Here is a 22,788-nt window from a genome sequence, read left to right on the forward strand (position 1 = left end):
ATGTGGTGTTAAATGTCAGCTGACTGTGGTGTTCCTTTTGTGCTGTTCGGTCTGGCTATTGCTGAGGGGATGAAAGATTTCTTGTAGATGTTTTTGCGGGCCAATGGTACCCTAAAACGTCTGCCTGATGGTCGTAGCTGGAAGGAGTGATGGAGGGGGTGAGTGGGGTCCTCTGTGATCAGGTTGGCTTTCCTGATCACAGAGCGATTGTACAGCTCAGATAGGGGAGCATATGGGGTGAGCCAGTTATTTTGGCAGCGTGATTCACTATACGTGAGAGTCTTGTTTTGTGTTTGATGGTGAGTTGGTTGTACCAGAAAGATATACTGAAAGTTATCTCCTTCTTGTAATGTTCTTAAATAAAACTCAGACACAGCAAAGTGGCTTTTAGCCACTCTTTTAGTGAACTTCTAAATCTACGTTGCAATCATTTACATTTTCCGTTCCGCCATCTTTTCTTTTCTGACCCCTTCTTCGCCTCTGCAATCTCAACACAACAAAATGAAACTAAAGCGCCCCCTTGTGGAATCAACAAACAATGTCTGCCTACAACCTGAGACACATCACTTATGGGAATAACATCATAACGTCCCATGTATATATCATAAACATTACAACCCTCCTTTATTTAATTATTTTTTTTTTAATAAAACTGTCCACATTATTCAAAGTCAGTGAGGTGTGATGGGGATCTTCTATTCATCCTGACTGGGTATCTGCGAACAGGTGACTGTGACCCAGGGGGGTCAGGGGCTAGGGGTTCTGGGGTTTGTTCAAGAAGAGTTTCAGTCCAGTTCATTACATCTTGTCCACCACCCATGACTTTCAAACCACATGACTGAGAGGGGTGATGTTCATATGCTGGTAGAGTCTTGAAGTGGGATGAGTTTCTGGTGATGACATGGTTGTTGTTTTTGTCTGTCACCATGGAACCTTTGACAGCAATAACCTTGTATGGGTGGGGGTTGTAGACAGGGCATAGCTTCCCTTCCTTCTTTTGGCGACACAGGACCATGTCGCCCACTCCCAGAGCTAAAGGAGCAACACGGCGCAGCCGGTCAGCATTTTATTTCATCTTGCTCTTCGCCAGGGCATCTGCCTGTCGTAGTGGTGCATCAATCAGACACTGGAAGGAAAGGGGAGATCCAGGTAGCTTGATCCGAAGGGGCCTACCAAACAGCACATCAGCAGGAGCCATTCCAGTTGAGCAATGAGGCGTGGCACGGTAATTGCGGAGGAACGCGTACAGAGTCTGTTTCCATGGACGGCCTTCAACATGTGCAGCACGTATAGCCTTTTCAAGGGTGCGCATAAAACGTTCAGCCTCTGCATTCGCCTGAGGCCAGAGTGGAGTTATCTTCCTATGTCTGAAACCCAGATATGTTGCGAAATCTGCAAATTCTGAGCTTTGGAAAGGTGGGCCGTTATCTGTTTTGACCTCCAGCGGAATTCCCAGTGTCGAGAATATTTTATCAAGTTTGGGAATTGTGGCTCTGGCTGACGTGGACTGCAGAATTTCCACTTCTGGATATCTGGAGTATTCATCAATGACCACCAAAAGGTAATCACCAGAGGGGAATGGACCACAAAAGTCTACACCAACTTTTTCCCACGGTGATGATGGCAGCTCAGACATGCGGAGAGGTTCTTGTGTGTGATTTGGCACAACAGCCTGACATGGGATGCAGCCAGCTATCATGGTTTCCACCTGTCTGTCAATGCCAGGGATGTTCATGTGCAAGTGATATTGCCCTGAATTGCAAGGAATGTGGAATAACAATTTTTGTGCCCCTTAGTAACGTGTCATCAGTAGCGGTTACTGTCAGTTCATCTTTGATTTTCTGGAACGATTTTAGTGCAGCAACATCAACTCCATCAGCAAAATCCTGTTTGTCAGACAGCAATCCCCACGAGCCCCCTTTGATGAGTTGGATGACCTTGCATAGAGTGGGGTCAGCTGTGATTGCAGTCTGAATTTCTGCTAGTGTCATTGCCTTAGGGACGGCGTTTGAAGTAACAAAGTTCACATATTCTTCCACCTGTTGTTCGGTGTTCGAAACCTTCTGAAAGACATGTGAAACACATGTGGGGTGGCGTGACATATAATCCCCTAGGTTGTCCTTGCCAGATTTATAACGGACTGTGTAGTTGTAGGGCTGAAGGCGTAAACTCCAGCGTTCTATGCGAGCCGGTGGCTTGGATTTGGGGTTATTAAGACAGCATCACTTGTTAGACTTTGTTTCATGTTATTAAGAGACTTCTGGTGTTCCTCTGTCCAAGTCCAGCGAAAAAAAATTTTTGTAAGTTCTCTCAAAGGTTGAGTTATAGTGGCAGAATCTTTAATGAAGCGGGCGCTGTAGTTTGCCATGCCGAGATGACTGCAAACCTCGCTGGCATTGGTTGGGGCAGCAGCATCATTTAGCGCCTGAACCTTCTTGGGATCAGGAGAGCAACCGCCATCTGAGAATGTGTAGCCAAAGAAGTCCAGAGTGGTTTGTGCGTAGGAGCATTTGGCTTTGTTAAGAGTCAGATTTTTCTCTTTGAGTCGCTGAAATGTTGCCCTCAAAGCTTGATCATGGCCAGCCTTTGTTCTGCCAAACACCAGGATGTCATCACTCAGGTTAATGACTCCTGGAATACCATCCAGGGCTTGCTGAATGGCATTTTGAAATACCTCTGCTGCCGAGGAAACTCCAAAACTAAGTCTTTTGTAGCGTCGCAGTCCTACATGAGTGGAGAATGTTGTGATATATCGTGATGATGGCTCCAGTTCCAGCTGATGATACCCGCAGTTTAAATCCAGTTTTGAGAAGAATCTGGCTCCATTCAACGCTTGTATTACGTCATCTACTGTAGGTGTGAGATGTCTTTCTTGTTCGATGGCTTGATTTGGTATCCTCATGTCCACACAAATATGCACTGCTTCTGGGTCTTTTGGCTTTGGAACAGGAACAATTGGAGAAACCCATGGAGTGGGCCGTCCACCGTCTCGATGATGTCAAGTTCCTCTAAGCGTTGCAATTCAGCTTCAATTCGCTTCCTGATATGGAACGGTACTCTTCTGTGAGGTTGTGTGACTGCCCTTATGTGCAGCTTTACTTGAAAATCCTTTAGTTTTCCCATCCCATGAAAGAGGTCAGCATATTCAGTGAGGAGATCACCTACTGCATTTATCTCCGTCTGGTTTGAGGTTGTCATAGACTGCGTCGGCTGCTCTGGAGCTGTGCGGAGTGTGTTAGCAACTTTGATCAGTCCCAATTGACTGGCAGTGTCATAGCCAAGTAAGCTGCCATTACTGCCTTGAAGTACCTGGAAAGTTGCGTTTGTGATTTGGATTCCACCAGTGAGGTGAACTTTCCCAGGGTGGGCAGTGGGGTGCTTGAACCATAAGGAAAAATGGGAATTGTGCATTTTGTGAGAGAGGGCTTATGGCTCAGTCTCTGATAGGTTGCCTCATCAATTATGTTTACAGTTGCCCCAGAATCAAGCATCACTCGTATATTACAGTCACTGACCTTTATCTTTGCATATGGGAGGTTTGTTTTTGCTCGGGTAACTGTGTACACATATTCCTCAGAAGACTCTGTGTCTGTGGTACCTTTTGCTTGAGGTGTACTGCAGCTGTTTCCACCGGTGTGTACATAATGCACTTCATGTCTGCCTCTGATGCTGTTTTGTGGTCGTTTAGAGCGACAACATTTAGCAAAGTGTCCTTGTTTTCCACAAGCGTTGCATGTTTTCCCCCGTGCAGGGCACACCATTCCCGCTCGGTGGGGAAAAATGCCGGAGCAGTTGTAGCATCTTTTCTTTCCCGCCCCTCTTCCCATTTCAACAGCCATAACATCTTCACTAGATTATCTTGTGCTGCACTTTGTTGTGTTCGTGTTGTGTTGAATGATCATAGTTTTGATCTCTCTTTCAACGTCTGGAAAATCACAAGTTGCTGCTAAGTGCCGTAGTCTTACATGATATGAGTCGAGTGTTTCTTCTGCTAGTTGTTTAGCTTGTCTGAACTTGTACGTCTCATAGGCAATGTTGATTTTAGGGGAGAAGTACTCACTTAGTTTATCCTTTGCGCATTTATAGTCCTTTGCTTCTCCGGTGTCAGAAAATGTGTCAAAGATGTCCTGTACACCATCTCCAGCATAATGCAAAAGCATTGCACGTTTCCTCGTATCATCCTTTATATCCAGAGCAATTATGAAGTTTTCAAAGCGCTGTAACCACTTCTTCCAGCGGATGGATGAGTTTTGATCCTCGTTGATATCAAAGGTAGGGAATGACGGCAGTCCAGCCGCCATGTTCGAAGAGGGGGGATAAAAGGTGAATCCTCGTCGCCAGTGTAATGTTCTTAAATAAAACTCCGACACAGCAAAGTGGCTTTTAGACTCTTTTAGTGAACTTCTAAATCTACGTTGCAATCATTTACATTTTCCGTTCCGCCATCTTTTCTTTTCTGACCCCTTCTTCGCCTCTGCAATCTCAACACAACAAAATGAAACTAAAGCGCCCCCTTGTGGAATCAACAAACAATGTCTGCCTACAACCTGAGACACATCACTTATGGGAATAACATCATAACGTCCCATGTATATATCATAAACATTACACTCCTCAGCAGCCACTTGTCCAGTTTGCTGCTAAACGTGTTCATAGCTGATGTCAGTGTGGAAGGCAAATATACTGTCAGCCAGACTGATCTCATGAAGTGGTGTATGTATGACACACCAATTCATATGCCATTTTGGCGTGTTATCAAGACACATACTTGGTTTGTAGCATGTTTATCAATGCTGTTTGGTCTCCATTGACTAACATTACCTTGGGATTGTGTGTGAATTTACGCCGTAGTGAGTACTATGAAAGGGCGAAAATCCACGTAGGGAGGTTGGTCGGGGGGGTGGATGGGGCAAACAACAACACAGGATTCTCACCCAGGAGACCGGGGATCTTGTCCCACATATCACGTTTCCTTTGTGTCCCGCGTGTTACGTTTCCTAAAGTCAACCTTCGCTTTCTTCTTTTACTAAAGTAAACCCCGTTCTTCTTTTCCTAAACACAAGCCGTCCGCTGTATATGGCGCTCAAAATGCATACAGATAACACGCCACATGGCTTTAGAAAAGTGGCTTGTATGTTTACGCGGAGTCATGATGTCACGTTGTGTAAGCTGTTGTATCATAGTGTGTGAACAAGCAGACATGATCAGATTAGTTACAATATAATCACATTTTATGTCCAAATGTTACTAGTGACCCATTATGCCCTTTATCATCAAAATTAGGATAGTAAATAAAGCCCACGAGTGAAAGGGAAAAGAAACTAATGTGAATTATTATACAAAGAAAAAATAGATTATGGTGTCATTAGTAAGTGCAATACAATTGATATAATTCTTGTCACTGTCTCTCTATGTCTCTGTCCGAGATGTCAACATGCCTATCCTGATTCAGCTTGGTTTCCCCATGTGCAGGTACCTGATATTGAATTTGATGTTGACTTTTGTTATGTGAAAAATGTATAATGTTACTATAACAGCTATATTCCGGTGTTGAAGACAGCTGAGGATTTAATTTAATTTATTTTATTTTACATTTTACTGTGAAATAGACAAAGTATTGTAAAACATGTATGACTATACTTTAGTTGAAAATAACCGTTCCACTATACGATCACAGTTGAAGAAGTTTAATAAAAAAGCAGAACTCCTGATAACTGCTGTGGGCTGTTTATGTCTCTGTCCGAGATGTCGACATGCCAATCCTGATTCATGTGCATATGCAGCTTCACATACACAACACAATGAGACTGATCCATAGAGGACCGTTACATTTGCACAGAATGATATTGATGAACATCATTGTGTTGATGTTAACTGTTATAATAAATATACATGGTGAAGCAAAACCTACCATATTTGCACTGAATTGGAAATGTTTTTTTTTACAAAAAATCACTGTATTACAAGGCCGTAGAGAACAGGACCCTTTTGCAGACTTATTGTATATATACTAAGGTTTTAATTACATTTTTTTTTAATATAGTCAGTCGGGAAGTGAATTGGGTCGGTCTGAAACTCCAGAGTTCCACTCCGGCCCTTGTCATTTGTATATAGAATCTAAAATACAATTATGTAACCCACGTAGCTTCTTTGGGGCTTTAATGTTTTTTTTTATTTGTTTCAGTGAATTTTAAAAGTGTGAAGTAGAGACATGAAGGTGAGCAGCGCTGCAGTGACAGGATGCAAACAGGATACTGATAAGACACGCAGCTCAAGAAGGAAAGAGTTGGCCTGAGAAAGAGAAACCACACGAGCTTGTGGTCGTTTCATGCCAGCGTTGGGTCATGAATACTTTCTGTTTTGCAGGTTCCAGCTCCTCCAGCTCTGCAGTGTGCACAACCATTAGTTTCTCACTGAACCTACCGGCCTGCCAGCGTCTAATCTATGAAATGATTATGACATGGTACAGAGAACTCCTCGTACACAAATTGTAAAAATAAATCTGTGAAATGTTATTCCATGTTGCTTAGTTTTGGCATTTCTTTCCAATTAACATCCAAAAGCAGCACAGATCTTAATATCTTAATTCAACATCTCTCACAAAGGTTTGAATGATATCTTACAAAACATTTTGGGTTGAAATAAGTGCATCAACCTGTTTATACTAGGTCGCCTGACTTCCTTCTGAATGTCCTGTCACCCAATTATGTGGGTTATATAGGAATTAATCTGGCATGTCCAGCTGTATCTCCACAGCATTGTGGAGGAACGTCTGGCTGTACCACAGATGCATTCTGGGATAGGACACTAAACTCTCTGGGTTGTTTACATTTCTTTAAACCAATCACAGCGGTCTTGGGCGTCGCTGAGCTCCAGACGGCAGACGCAGTGACGGTGGTTCTGCCAAATAGTCTCAGGAAGGAACTTCTGGTTCTGGTGCAATATTTGCACCCCGCAAAAGAAAACTCCACATCCAATATTACATGTTAACTGTTGACACAATACAGTAACGTGAGCTATTTAAATGAGCTGATACATGGTTAAACCTGATTGGCTCTTACCAGTGGATCTCCGTGTGGTGAGAGGAAAGATCTAAACAGATGCTTTATAAAACCTCCCAGTTAGAGAGGAGATGATCTAAATATATTTTTTATAAAACCTCCCAGTTAGAGAGGAGATGATCTAAATATATTCTTTATAAAACCTCCCAGTTAGAGAGGAGATGATCTAAATATATTCTTTATAAAACCTCCCAGTTAGAGAGGAGATGATCTAAATATATTCTTTATAAAACCTCCCAGTTAGAGAGGAAATGATCTAACATATTCTTTATAAATCTTCTACAATCATCTACATCTTCTTCATAACTGGACATTTTCAGCGTCTAGCTCGCTACAAGTTTGTTGTTGCTTGTTGTTTGTGTTTCCTGAAGAGAACGGCGTTTGCGAACAGAAACACACAGAGAGAGAGAGAGAGAGAGAGAGAGAGAGAGAGAGAGAGAGAGAGAGAGAGAGAGAGAGAGAGAGAGAGACAGAGAGGAAGGATGTTCCGTGGAATTAACCGTCGATGAACTACACTAGGGGTTGGAAAATGAGCAAACAAGGTAGTTATTTTCTTTTAACATTCTAATTGAATTGTAATAAAATAATAACTATAGTTATGATGCAGGACATGGCAGAGTACGAGATTAAAGTGCCAGAACTCTTAAAGTGAATAAATGTCCAGAGATACTTTCTACCACTTTCTTCTAAGTAAGTCCAGTAATGATACAGATGCCCACCCAATTTCATGCCTTTACATTAAAGTTAACTTTGAAAACTGTTAGTGCCAATTTGCCCAGGCCAAGACAAGACTTCTATCAGTCTGACAGGCGTACCAATTTCACAACTTTTTGAGAAAGAAGAAAAAACATTTAAACTTAAGTAGGGCCTTCGCCCCCGATGATGTTGGTGCTCATGCCCTAATTATTTACAGTGTGTTGTAATGTGACCCATAGTTAGACCCATCTTTACAACTCTTAAAATGAAGCTGCCTCTTGTGATGAGTCTGACGGACCCTGGGAGTCTTTAGGACCCTGTGAATCTGAAGGAGCCTGTGGTTCTGTAGGAGCCTGTGGTTCTGTAGGAGCCTGTAGTTCTGTAGGACCCTGGGAGTCTTTAGGACCCTGTGAATCTGAAGGAGCCTGCGGTTCTGTAGGAGACTGTAGTTCTGTAGGACCCTGGGAGTCTTTAGGACCCTGTGAATCTGAAGGAGCCTGTGGTTCTGTAGGAGCCTGTGGTTCTGCAGGAGCCTGTAGTTCTGTAGGACCCTGGGAGTCTTTAGGACCCTGTGAATCTGAAGGAGCCTGCGGTTCTGTAGGAGCCTGTGGTTCTGTAGGACCCTGGGAGTCTTTAGGACCCTGTGAATCTGAAGGAGCCTGTGGTTCTGTAGGAGACTGTAGTTCTGTAGGACCCTGGGAGTCTTTAGGACCCTGTGAATCTGAAGGAGCATGTGGTTCTGTAGGAGCCTGTGGTTCTGCAGGAGCCTGTAGTTCTGTAGGACCCTGGGAGTCTTTAGGACCCTGTGAATCTGAAGGCGCCTGTGGTTCTGTAGGACCCTTGGAGTCTTTAGGACCCTGTGAATCTGAAGGAGCCTGTGGTTCTGTAGGAGACTGTAGTTCTGTAGGACCCTGGGAGTCTTTAGGACCCTGTGAATCTGAAGGAGCCTGTGGTAAAAAACTCCTTTTCCAGTGCCAACATATGCATTAAAAATGTATATGTATATATATATATAACAACACAAAATAAAATAAGTAGTGCAAAAGGGGGAAGGGATTAAGGTGCACAGTTGAGACACTATACATATGAAAAAAATATATATGGTTTTATATACAGTGTGGGTTATCACACATTATTTGAATATTGCCCAATAGTGGTGAACACGTTCACTGAGTAACAGATATTGGACAATGAGAGTGATGATATTACACAGTTATTTTGTGTGTTATTTTGTGACTCCTTTTGCGTTGATTTTAGTTGTTGTGCTGTGCACTTCAATATGTACAGTACTTAGGTCAACTTTGGTTGTTTTAAATGTGCTATATAAATAAACTTGACTTTGATGACTATACAGGTATTGCACAGGAATGGAATTCCACAGTAATTGTCATATTATCAATAGTATTAAATATTAAATATTGCACAGTAGTGTGTAGAAGAAAGTCTGGGGGTTGGAGGGGTTAGACTGTGAAGTCAGTGGAGTCAGCGTGTGTGTGAGTTCAAAGTGGTTATGGCTTTTAGAAAGAAACTGTTCTTGAGTCTGTTAGTCCAAAGGGTTAAAATTCTGAAATTAATTAATCTTTAATAATAATCAAGACTGATTTAGGTTAAAAGATCTCTCTATTACTGATTATTTTCAGTAATACACAAGTTGTAAGATAAGAATGTGATCTACACATTATTTAGACATAAAAATTACAAAGATTTTTGATGAACTATGAACTTTAAAATGTTATATGATAATATAAATGCCTGATGAAAGACGCCCTGGCAGAGTTCTACGGACCCTGAGGGTCCCTGGTCCCCACTTAATTAACTTAAGGGTTTCTACAGGTTTCGCAAAGTCACAGTCAAATTTAAGACCTTTTTAAGACCGTTAAATTTAAGACCTATATAGCGCAACATCAAAAACAAATCCAGATGTCAGAATGCGAAAACATCATTTGAAACAATACCCTGATTTACCTCAGTGGCATTATAGGACTGGTGTCTAGATTAACTGCAATATAAGTTGCATGTTGGCCTCAATTGTAGTCGTTATACAGCAAATTATATTTGGACTTATGACAGAAAGAACTACAACACCACAGAATAAAAAACAATCATTATAAAGCTCTGCAGGAACATTTCAAAGAGCATTAGAGGTGTTACATCATCGTTGGAAAATGAAGAGTTGTTTAAAGGTGTTTAAGACCTAGAACACAATACCTTTTTTGTTTTTTCTCTTCCCTGTCCTGCCTCACAGCCTGGGATACAATAGCCCTCATTTATCATTCTTGCGTAGAAATGGGCGTATATGTTGGCGTAAGATTATGCTTACACTCCTCTCCCCGCCTGATTTATGAAGCTGTGCGTACCTTTGAAATCCAGGTGTACGTAATACCTGCCCTTGATAAACACCGCGGCTGAAAACGATCGTCATTAGAATATCACGCCCCAATATATTCTGGGTTTTGAGGCCTCGTCCCTACAATTTACGACATGGTGAGACGTAATCCGGCTGAGAAGCGGCACTTTTCAGAGGTGGAGATTGAAACCCTGATATCTCAGGTTCATTTGCATTACAGTTTTTCTCAATTGCTTAACCACTATAACCAGGCTTTTGAACTAAAATTTCAAAACCATAACGCCATTTTTCAAAAAGCACACCCATTTCACCTATAAACACTATTCCCTGGTTTTGACACATGAGTCAGATTTGTTGAACTGCTACCGCAAAACTCTACACACAAATCCCTTCATTTCTCATTGCCTACACCATGTTGTCATTTAGAAAGCACAGCATTCAATTTTGCTCACTCAAGTCAGCACAGCTGAAGCTCAATTAACACACAATTACCCAGGTGGGAACACTACGAGTCAAAATTGATCACACACCAATCAGAACTTTCAATAGATAGATAAAATGGCCAGAGTCAGTTCATTGAGTTTTGGAACAATGGATCCACAGAGAAATGACAGTCGAGGAGGGAGCCGAAGAGGAAGAGGAAGAGAAGGAGGAGGAGGAGGAGGAGGAGGAGGAGGAGGAGGAGGAGGAGGAGAAGGAGGAGGACGTGGTGAAGGAGAAGGAGAAGGAGGACAAGGACGTGGTGAAGGCGAGGAGGGAGAGGAGGAAGACGTGGTGAATGACGAGGTAGAAGAGGAGGACGTGGTTAAGGACGAGGTAGAAGAGGAGGAGTAAGGGCAAGGAGACAAGCAGTCTCGGATGATATTCGAGCCACTTTAGTGGACCGTGTTCTTGTCCACGGTATGACCATGAGGGAGGCTGGGCAACGAGTCCAGCCTAATTTGAGTCGCTTCACCGTCGCCTCCATCATCAGAACCTTCAGGGAGGAAAACAGGTAGGTGTACTTAGAGTACTACTGCTCTGTACAGTAACTTTTATTTTTTTATTTTTTTACTGTATAGTACTGTAATACAGTAATGAATAAAATGTGCCAATGTAACCATTGGTTGTGTCTTGTGTTCACCTGAAAAGGTTTGTAGCAACATAACTTAACAGTTTTGGAAATGTTGTTTTGAATTTATTTATTACACCAGTGTGTAAAACTAAGTTTTAGTGTGTATGTTGTGACGGCTTGTGTGTCCCGTCTGAGGTCATAGGATGTTTGGTGAATTGGGTGAGACGTTATGGATTTGTGTTTACTGTTTTGAGAATACGAGGCATAGTTTCAAGAAATGTGTTTAAGCAATCGAGAAAAACTGTAAAGTGTGTACTATTTGTCAGCCTGAAAACTGGTATTAAAGGTTGTAGAAAGAATGCGGCATGGAAGGAGATCACTGATGTGATCAACAGTGTTGCCGTAGTAAATCGGACTCCAGCTGAAGTTTAGCCTATTTAATTTATACATCAATACATTTTTCTATAATCCTAATAGTAATATACAGGCTTCTATTGCAATCTCTTAGGCCTACATATGTAGGTGTACTTATATTTAAATAAACACACGGTAGCGGAGTTTATGCAGTGTCTTTTATTTTACTCTTGTTTTTTTTCATGAGTCAGAACGAGGCAACAGCTGAGGGGGAGTGCTTGTCCTCCGCCCCCCCATGCTGGACCCTGTCTCCTGACAGCAGAAGGGCTGGAAAAACACGCCAAAATAACTCGGTCAATGGCAGAAATAAATCATTCACTTGAAAGATAAACAAAAACCTGATAATAAATAAAAATGTTGTGCATCGTCATGTTTCCTGTATTGAATATCATTGCTAAACATAACACTATAGGCTACCTTTTAAAAGTGAGGAATAATATCCTGTCTCCTTCGTATAGCCCCCAGTTGGGGCTGTGCTGGACACTGCTCTCTGGGCACTGCTCTGCGAGATGTTGTACAGAACCCCCCCAGGCTAAAACAATGTTGCATACCGGCGCATAGAGGTCTTCTTTTAGTTTGTCAGTGCGTTTTGTGGTGTTAGGAATTGTTTTTCTGCGCATTTCCACACTAACTCAAAACGTGCGTACATGTACACCACCTCCTAAGCTGGCGTAGGATTTGAGCGTTATTTGGAAATGTGGTGTACGCACTTTTAATAAATGAGGGCCATTATGAGGAGCCGAATACCTTGTTGTGCCAAACAGATTTTACTTTAACAAGAGAATTTTAATATATTCCTTTGTCTGTTTTATCATTTATTTAGTTATGTTATGATTTGTCACGGGGCGGGACAGGGGGACAGAAATGAGGATGGGGGCCACAAACACCACACAAACAGACACCACAGAGAAGGGACCATACCTGCAAGAGAACGGGGGAGGGGGGGACTTGAGGCGGAAAAAGACAAACTAACAAACAACAAAAGAATGACAAAGAGACAGCCAGCCAAACAACAGCAATAAACAGCTGATATGAGAAAACAACAGACAGCCATGAGAACTAGAATAATAACAATAGGTTTAAATAAATAACTTAATGAGAAGTATAAAGAGTAGTTCTACCTGTTGATAACCATGGACAACTTACATTTGTTTGTTGTCTATGGATGAGTATATGTGTCTATATGTGAGTGAGTGTGTGTGTCTAAGTGTGTGTGTGTGTGTGTGTGTGTGTGTGTGTGTGTGTGTGTGTGTGTGTGTGTGTGTGTGTGGCCATTTTGTTAGGTAACACCTACGTGTGACTTGCTGCCTGCTGCTGTAAAATGGAGACTTCCTCCTGTTGTCTGAGGAGACTTGTGCTTTCCTTTGTCTCAGAAGTAGATCAGGTTTGGAGTTTTGCGTGTAGACCTGATCTCTTTGTCCGAGAAGGGAGCCCAGACTGCCTCTATGTCTCAGAGGCCTTTATTTAAAAGACCATGTTTAACCCCCTGCTGGTCGGTCCCACCACAGAACAGGAGATAGCCACTAGGTTGATACATGTGTTCAAGGTTACAAAAAGCAAGAAAGAGGAAGCTAAAGTTACATTGTTTTCCAATTGCTAACCCACTAAAATGACTTTGTGCATAGCACAATTATTTAAACTGATACACAGAGAGCAAAACCTCTTCTCAAGTCTCCAAAAGTCTAAACACATTTTCTGCTTTACACACATTTTGCAATTCAAAATGGAACTATTTAAATGCACTGAACACGGTTCTCTGCACAAGACACAACAATCTGATATAAAGTCACATGTTTGCTATTTCACAACACTGCCATTCAAAATGACACTATGTGAGCTGATTGGTCAATATATGTGAGCATATTTTTGTTCAGTCCAATGAAAATACTATAGATAGTGTCTCTCGTCTCTGTGTGTGTGTGTGTGTGTCTGTTTGTGTGTCTCTGTGTGTGTGTTTAATGGAATGTTCAATTTAGACATGTGTTGTCTTCCTGTCGACGATGCAATGTTTTCTTTTTCTGCGTCAAAATTAAAAAAATCTATAATGCATGCTATAAAATTGAATAAAACACCCAAGTTCAATGAAAGTAGTAAACTGATCATTTATTATTTATTAACTTGTGAAGAAGGGAAGTAGGGAACCATCCATGTTATTTATTTTTTGACAATTTTGTTGAAATAATACCAAATGTTCTGATATCCACCTTTTTCCGGGTAATCGAATTTACCCATGATTCATATCGGTTCTTAACCGGAAGTCGGTTTTCCTTTTCCGGTTCGAAGCCTGTGTACGTTTGATAGCTTGTAGCTTGCTAGCCTGTTCGCTGTAAAAGCCGGTGTTTCACCATGGATGAAGCACAAATGGACAAAAAACGGAGGTGGATACACACCATGGATGTTTTAACAAGTCGTGACGACAAGACCGTAACAGTCCCTCATCCATCCCTCCTGACGGAGTGGCTAGATGACATGAAGCAATGGCCCGATGTTAGCTACATCGACGTCGTTAATTACCTTCTTTTTTCCGAAAGTGTTGATGGCGAAGAATTGCGTAATTACAAAAGCACAGAAGCATATACTTACTTGCATAGTAACAAAATAGGTACAGTATGGTTGAAAAAACCCAGCAGCTTTATGTTTCTGAAGGCAGCAGTAGAGCCCAGTCAGAGTGTCAATGAAGCTAAACATACAGCATGGGCAATGCTGAGGCAAAGTGGAGTCATTGAGACAGTCGGCTGCTCTTGCATTGCCGGGTTAGGGAAGTCATGTAGCCATGCAGCAGCTATTCTGTGGAAGGTAAAAATAAAAAGTACATAAGCACAGTACTTGACTAAATGTATTTTTACACTTGTAATTTGATATACTTATGTTCATGCTTAATAGTAAGTGGATAAATAACAAAGACAGTATTGATGCCATTATTGCAGGTGCAAAATGCAGTGATTGGTGGAAAGACAGGGCTTGCATGTACAGATGAGCAGCGCAGGCTGAATGCAGGGACATCAAAGAACCTTGAGCCTAAACGTCTGAGTCAGATAAACTTCAAGCACCACAAGGCAGAACAGCAATACAGTGTTAACTGTAGGGCTGTAGCCAGTCAACCACTCCCAAATACACCACATCATGTCTCACACAAAGACTTCAGAGACAGTGTGGACAAAGCCGCCATCCAACCACTTTTTGTCCCGAAGAACAATTTACTTAGGAAGTGTTATAGTGCCTCACCATCAGCAGAAAATCCTAGCACTAGTTACAGTGCAGTTGATGACGAGATTCTTCAGCCACATCAGACACACAATTATGAGCTTAGCTGTAACTCATGCAAGGCATTCTACCAGGCATACATTGAAGTTAGTGATGCCCAAGCAGCTCAATTAGAATTAGAAACAAGAGAGCAAAGTGCCTCTGATTTGTGGCACAATTGTAGAAAAAAGTTCTGCCAAAAAGGTTCCCGCCCATGCAACCACAAGCAGTGACAAATTTCTATGTGAGCACATATACCCCTCATTTCGTGGTAACTATGCGACTAACTATGGTAAAGCAAACGAACGTAGAGCTTGCCAAGAGCTGAAAGAAGAGGGTATGAGCATAACCCACAGGGGCACTGTTGTAAGTGTCCAAGAACCATGGCTCTCTGCCAGTCCTGATGGGGCCATTGACTCATGTGTGCTACTGGAAGTAAAATGTCCAGTGCCAACCCAGCCCTCACTCACTGAACAGCTTACTCAGAAATGCAGTGATGTCAAACTAGTAGATGGAGGGCTGCAGTTGCAGAAAACTGGCAGTAGGGGATATTACATGAGAATATAGCTTACAATGTTTTGCACAGGTCTAAAATCTGCTACACTTTTGATCTGGACACCCAAAGAGCATGTGTCCCTTACAGTGCAATATGATGAGGCATTTGTGAGGGAGCAAGTCAAGCGATTGAGAGGTTTTTATTTCTCACGTATGCTACCTCGGCTTGTAGATGAATATGCTGCAGGATGGTTTAAGCTAAATAAAAGATACATTGAGGTAATGGAAGGTTCAGTGAACATCTACATGTGGCATGACCATAAATGTGTGCCATACATTAAGAGAATCTGAGTTAAAATTGGGATACCTTTAGACTGTGTAAAGCAAATATTCTTACAGTGTAAGGCAAAAACATGCTGCCAGTCTTTGTTTTTATGTAAAGATATGCAATGGGATTCCAACCATATATTTTCCTATAAAAAGAAAAGCATTCACGTCATATTTGAAAAATTGATAACATGAAATGTTGTAAATAGTTTAATATATACATAATACCAGTTTGTATTATGTAGAAAAATGCATACATATTCACATTCTGTACAACACAACAAATGTTCACATACACTCGTTTTATAGACATCAGTGTTTTAGCCATTATGGCACCATTTCATTTGACGTTCCTGTAAATATGGTATATACTGTACATGTATCACATATTAAATTATTAAGCTTCGTTAGGCCTATATATAGATCAGTCTCAAGTTGAGACTTGTAGTTCTGAAAGTTGCACAACTTAAAAGGTAATGTTCATGTATGTTTAATGTAGGACTTAGTTTGAGGTTGTTATTGCATTTTAGAAAATGTATTCTTTAAAAACAATGTAATATAGCACTTAAACGCACTTAATATGTTTAGTTTGTGAGTGATATTGTAAGCAATGTAGGCAATAAAAATGTTGCTATTTCCGAAAATTAAACCAAACTAGCTCTTCAATAAATCAAAAGTATTTCTCATCAGATTACTCAATTAATCAATGGAATAATCGGTAGAATCAATTACTAAAATAATCGATACCTGCGGCCCTAATTTCGAATTAGATCCTCCCTCAGATTAACAAGAGCAGCACACACTCTTAGAATCTTGTCAATTTTAGGAGCCATAGTGATCGGAACAACCTGGGACAGTATTTTGTAAACTTTCAAACGTCGAATTGCTCTTTCAACATTAATTCTCACATGTGCGATTCGTCTAGTACTCGTCACCTGTTCCTCAGTTAGCTGTCCACGCTTTTTTGTGAAAGAAGGCATTACCAACTTCACTTTTCTCTCAAACAGCAAGTATTTTATGGTAAAGCCTCTATCTGCCATGACCTCATCTCCAGGCACTAAGTAGTCCAATATGCCTGAGTCCATAGTGATAAATTTGTCACTGCATCGCCCTCCATATACTGCAGAAATAAACATAATTAGTCCACATGGGGCAACAGCTACCAGGTATTTCACAGTGTTATGTGAATAATAATGACTGTATGTTTCTCCTCTGGAATCAAGGTTTTTCGGTTTCTGTAAAAGGCTCTCACTGCAGTCTATAATACATGTTGTACTGAGGAAATTCTTCTTGAAGGCTGCAGGCATGGTTGCCCGAATAGTTTCTCTTGGAAGCCATGGAATTAGAGGTCGCAAAACTTCCTCCAGTTTGTCGATCCAATATGACATTATCTTGCTAGCCATGCTCAGTGATACATGAAACTGTCTGCTTAGATCACCTATTACACGGTTTGTTTTTAATTTCATAAGTGTCATGAGAACTTGATCTCGAACAGGCATTGTAAATGAAGTACTGGCATGTCCTTCCAGTGTTGATACAAGAATGTCAAATGTTTCCAGATCTAAACCAGTGTAGAGCAAAGCATCCGCGTTACTTTGAAGCAGAAAGTAGGCAATGTCATCACACTGAGTCATCTTATCCTGCACATCTTTTCTGCTGGCTGCCTTGCAGTAATCATGATCTTGTCGGGCAGGGTCCTCCCACTGTGTGTGGACTCAGTGTAACTGTTGGTGAACGGGAATTGCAGAACTTGAGTTGCTGATCTGGTCTGAAGCAGTTGAGGGCAAGCCCGCTGAGCAGTCTGACCAAAACAAAAGTATTGCCAAAGTTACACAGTAGATAAGTAAACACTAGAAGTACAACATGTCATAATTGACCAGTAAATGTATGTGTTGTATTAATGATCTAAACTTGAAAATGTAACTAGCAACTAAAGCTCTCAAATAATTGTAGTGATGTACAAGTAGGCTATAATATTTTGCCTTTTGAAATGTAGCTAGTGGAGTAGAAGAAAGTATAGGGATGAGTCGGGACGAATGAAACAGCAATTTTCTCTGATCTCATAGTGTGCAACAGGTAGAGAGGGAGGAGGGCAGAATAGGAAACAGAGAGAGGGAAAGAATCAAGACACACAAAAGAGGCACAACAACACTGATATGCCAAACTAACGTTACATCAGCATGTACAGTATGAAGTACTTAAGCAAAAGCCTAACGTCTGTAACGTTTTCTTTTTAACGTCTGTAACGTTTTCTTTTTAAAATGGCATTAATCTGAAAAGAGTTTCAGCCGTCCCGGTTCTCCCATATCACGAAACCAGTATGTATATCTATCTTGCTGCATAAAACATAGAATACCTGTAACGTTACAGTTTAACTTACGAGGTCTGCCTTCGATGTCTTCATTGCTGCTGCTAACTCTGCAGCTGCTAGCCGTTTCCGACACAGTTAGCCGGACAAGCTTTCTCCTCTTCTTCGGAGGTGGTCGGTCGTAGCCCAGATAAAGCTCCGGATCAGGGTGCAGTTCTGTTGGCTTTTTTTTAAAGAAATGGAACGAGCAAACATACACTCTCTTTGGAGGATGCTTTAGTTTCAAAGCTGCAAGCCACGCTGTTTTGCGTTCCTCATTCCGTGGCATAGAGTGCAAAGCATAGGGCGCTGGACACGGACAATTTCTTCGAAGTTGCTGATGTTCGAAGCAAGACGTTTCCGACAAACTCTTCAATTTTCTTGAATTGTTATGGCAACCAACAACGGCACAAGTTGAACCTGAGCTCATGTTAACAAGACTTAAATACAACTAATTATAATCAATGTAATGCTGCCTTCTCTGTTGATATAATGGTACGCTAGTAACTTAGCTAGAGAGTAGAGGTTAGCCGCTGAACCGGAAACACATAACCGGAAAGCGGAAGTAGGTCAGCACCCATTGGTTGCTGGAGAAACAAGTGGATAACAGTGGCTCAAGCTCCTGTGGTGCCAGTAAAGAGAGGTGTACTGGAAGTGAATGGAGGAGTTCTGGATCTGGACATCCCCCAACGTAACGACCTGGCAAATCTGGTGAAATGCACAGCCGACCTGACTGACACAGTTGACAAACTAGAAAATCAAATGGAAAACACCAGAGCAGAAATGAACCAGCTCAAGGGGCAATCCATGGTTGGGACACAGTCACCATCAGGCCAAGGACCCCCAGGTCCATCCACTGCATCACTCCAACTGCCACCATCACAATCAACGCCTCAACTCCTGCCCCAACCTCGGTCCCAGAGCACTCCTAGAGGGGGTCTGCAAGTGAGACCACCTCCTTTTGATCCATTTGTAAATGAGTATGCCCCCTCAGATAAAGTCTCCAAACACTATACACGATACATACGTATCCTCTACTGACGATGAAGATGAAAAGCAGCACAGAATTACAAAACACTTCACCAAAAGGGGTCCCCCACACGATGGAGCCATGCAGAAACTGCAGCTGCAAGGTGTGTTTGAAGGAGAAGCGAAGGTCTTGGATGAAGCAAGAAGAGAGTATGACCTTAGAGACAGACCCAAAAAAGGGGGGACCGGAGCTTTCCCTATTATGGAACACCCCTCAACCAACTTTGGAGTGTATGTGCCATTTAAACTCAGAGATCTCGAGGGGTTACTGGATGACCTCCCGCCAATCACCCAGGGAGCTGGACCATGTTGGCATCTTGATGTTTCTGTCAAGAACGGACATGTTCATGCCGCTCTTTTCCAGAAAAAAGGGGGAGACAGGTTAATGCTGACCTACCACAGCTCAAAATTGGACACTATTGAACAAGGACAAACATCAGAGCAATGCATTCACGTTCAGTACTGAACAAAAACTGAAAATACAGAAGGAGCTGAGACAACCCCACATCACTTTTGTAACCTCAGCCATCAATTTGGCAGACAAAATGGGACACGGAAAACCCCACAGCTGTGATGAAGTGGCAGCACAAGAGCTGAAACTCAGGCCAGACCTGAAAAACGAACCTCTGCCAGATGCACAACATTGGCTGTACACAGATGGATGCTGCTACAAAGGAGAAAATGGAAATGTGGCTGCTGATGCGGTGATGAAACAACACACAGAGGGTACACACACCGAAGTGGACTCAGGAATAATACCACAACCTGCATGCAAATGGCTGAAATATTGGCACTCACAAAAGCATTGCAGTGGTCAGAAGGGAAAAGGGTCAATATCTACACAGACTCAGCATACGCACATGGAGCGGTGCATATAGATGGACCACAATGGCAGAAGAGGAATTTCTTGACCACCAGCAAGACTCCTGTCAAGCACAAGGATCAACTGGTAACCCTACTGGAAGCAGTAAAAGCGCCAGCAGCAGTGGCAATAATGAAGTGCAAAGGACATGACAAAGCAGACACTGACTTGGGGTTTGGTACATGGGGAGATCCAAGCACCCCGTTCGGGTCTATAGATAGTAGGGTGTATATATATATATGCAATTGGAATACCAAGGGGTGTACCAGAGGAGTTCAAAGCTCAGAATCAGATAGCAAAGGGTTTTGAATCTATACTGCCCTGGATAACTACAAACAATGGCTTGGCACCACCGCTATTGCAAGAATTTTTTAAATACAGACAGACTCGGATTACTAGAGCTGTTGTAAACAGGGACTGTGAGCTTCCTTTTAGAAAAACTTCTTTTAGCCATAATGCACTATCTATTAAAGGTAGTGCATTGTGGAAGACACTACCCCCAACTATAAGGGAATGTCCCACTTTGGCCACTTTTAAGAGCCAGGTAAAGGAGTGGCTCAGAGCTAACCAAACGTGCAATCACCTCTGACTGCATGTTGTACTGTATTAGCCCAGGGAGTGTGCTGGTGAATTGCCTCTTTGTATTAACACTTACTAATAAATTGTCTTGTTTGCTTTTTTTTTTTTTTTTTTTGTTTGTTTGTTTTGTTTTTCCTTGTTTCATATAACAAATGTTATTACTGTATATATTTTGTCTTAAAACTAAACACGTATGGGTCACCCCTACTCGTATGTAGTACCGTATTAGTTTAGTGAAACATATGTATGTTGAGCCTCTGTTTTAACATTTATTAATAATTTTTTTCATCCTGTTTTATCCTGTTTTATATAGCAGTATAGTGTTTATCTTATGTCCTGTTATTGTAATTTATATCTGCCAAATGGGACTACAGATGGAAATTAGCCTTTGGGCTATAATCTGGCACTTTTACGTGTACTGCTGTACATGTTCATTAAATGTGCATTGTCCTTAAATAAATAAAAAAATAAATAAATAAGAATGTGGACTGGATAAATTATATATACTACAACCAGCAGAGGTTTTTGAACCGGACTAGGGATGGCCTGAGGGGTGTGTCCGAACAATTAGCCGCCTCCTCACTCATGGCATTTCAGAACCGTATGGCACTAGACACGTTGTTGGTAGAAAAAGGGGGTGTGTGCCACATGTTTGGAGATGCTTGTTGTACATTTATTCCCAATAATACTGCCCCAGATGGTAGCATCACTAGAGCCTTGGAGGGGTTGACCTCTCTAGCTAATGAACTAGCAGAGAACTCGGGTGTGTGGCTGAAAACCTCATCACCAGTTGGCTGGAGGACGTTTTTGGCAAATACAAAGCAATTGTGCTCTCCATGCTTATGTCCGTGGCAGTGTTTGTGGGCATATTGGTGTGTTGTGGATGCTGTTGCATCCCTTGTTGTCGCACTCTGGTGAACAGATGGATTGATGTGGCTCTGACCAAAAAAGATCCCCAGAAAGATGCTCCTCCAGCCTACTCCATGCCCCTGTTGGGGATGGAGGATGGTGATGAGACTGATTCGGACAATGAAGGAAGTGAATCACCAATGTAATGCTATGCTATATTAATCTTGCTTCTTCTTCCCCTAGTGCGGACAATTATTTACCAGTTTGAGGGCCTTATAATCCTAAGTTTAGTAGTATTCACACCTGAGGTGTGAAAAGGGGGATCTGTAAGAAATAAAAATAATCAGTCAAGCTGGCTATGCTTTATTAGGATACAAATCATAGTTGAATTATAGTTGTGTGTTTAGTGGAAGAGCACTGTGACAGCTTAGTCATGCAAAATGAGAAAAGGATACTGTTGTACGTGCAGAAAGCAGCACTGTATGACGGTGGTCAGAAAGCAACAAGAGTGCAGCAACAAAGTTAATATCAGTTTGATATCAGTTTGACCATGAGAATAAGTTACTCCTCAACCTGTGACGGGCAACAGCGGCGCATTGTTCTCTCTGACCATCAGCATAGTTAAAGTCTGCCTAACAGCTGATGAAGAGGGCGTGTGCCAAAAGACTGGGACCAGTCTGTGCACCAACCAGGGGAGGCTAAGTCTAAACCACGGTACTCCTCCGACTTTTAATAAACAAATCAAAATGCTCTTAGAGACTGATATATGAATTCATGTATAAACCAGAAAATTCAGTCTGATGAGAGAAGCCTGTGTGCCTGCTCAACTCGGACCCGTGTACACGTTTATGCTCTTATGATTTTACTTAAATAAATACTTGTTAAACTTTTAAGTCTTCTTCTTGCCTACTTAGTGGATTTTGAGACACGACACTAGCTACGCAGTAACAGCCGTAGGGACAACAACGCTAATTAGTTAGCTTAAATGCCTAAATGTTCAGTTTAATGTAAATTAGAGCAGCCGATAGCCCGCTAGCTCACTACAACGCTTCAGCTAATGTTGTGTCAATTCTTGCAGTGATTAAAACAGCAGCTGGGTCATTTGTCCACCACGGCAGCACCCCATAAATATACGGATACTACCACAGCCCGTAAGGTGGTGTAGAGTAGCTAATAGACGAAGGGCTGCATTACAGAGTTTTTACGTTGCTATGGACGCAGTTCTGTTCCCTCCGGAGGAGAGCTATCAATAAACCCGCTAGAAGAAGATTGGCGTCGGGGTCCTGATCACCCCGTCGTTGTTGTAGTTGCTATAACAACGCTCTACATGATCCCTTACGTACATTGAAGCAATACTGGCGTTATAGACCCGCTGATCGCCGTCTGATTCTGAGAATGAATGCCCGCATTGCATCATGGGACATCGGCTGTGAATGCGCCCAGCTCGGCTCATATCGTAGCCTACTGTTCTGTCTTATTTACTGT

Source organism: Perca flavescens, chromosome 7 (genome assembly GCF_004354835.1).
Source record: "Perca flavescens isolate YP-PL-M2 chromosome 7, PFLA_1.0, whole genome shotgun sequence".
Classification (NCBI taxonomy): domain Eukaryota; kingdom Metazoa; phylum Chordata; class Actinopteri; order Perciformes; family Percidae; genus Perca; species Perca flavescens.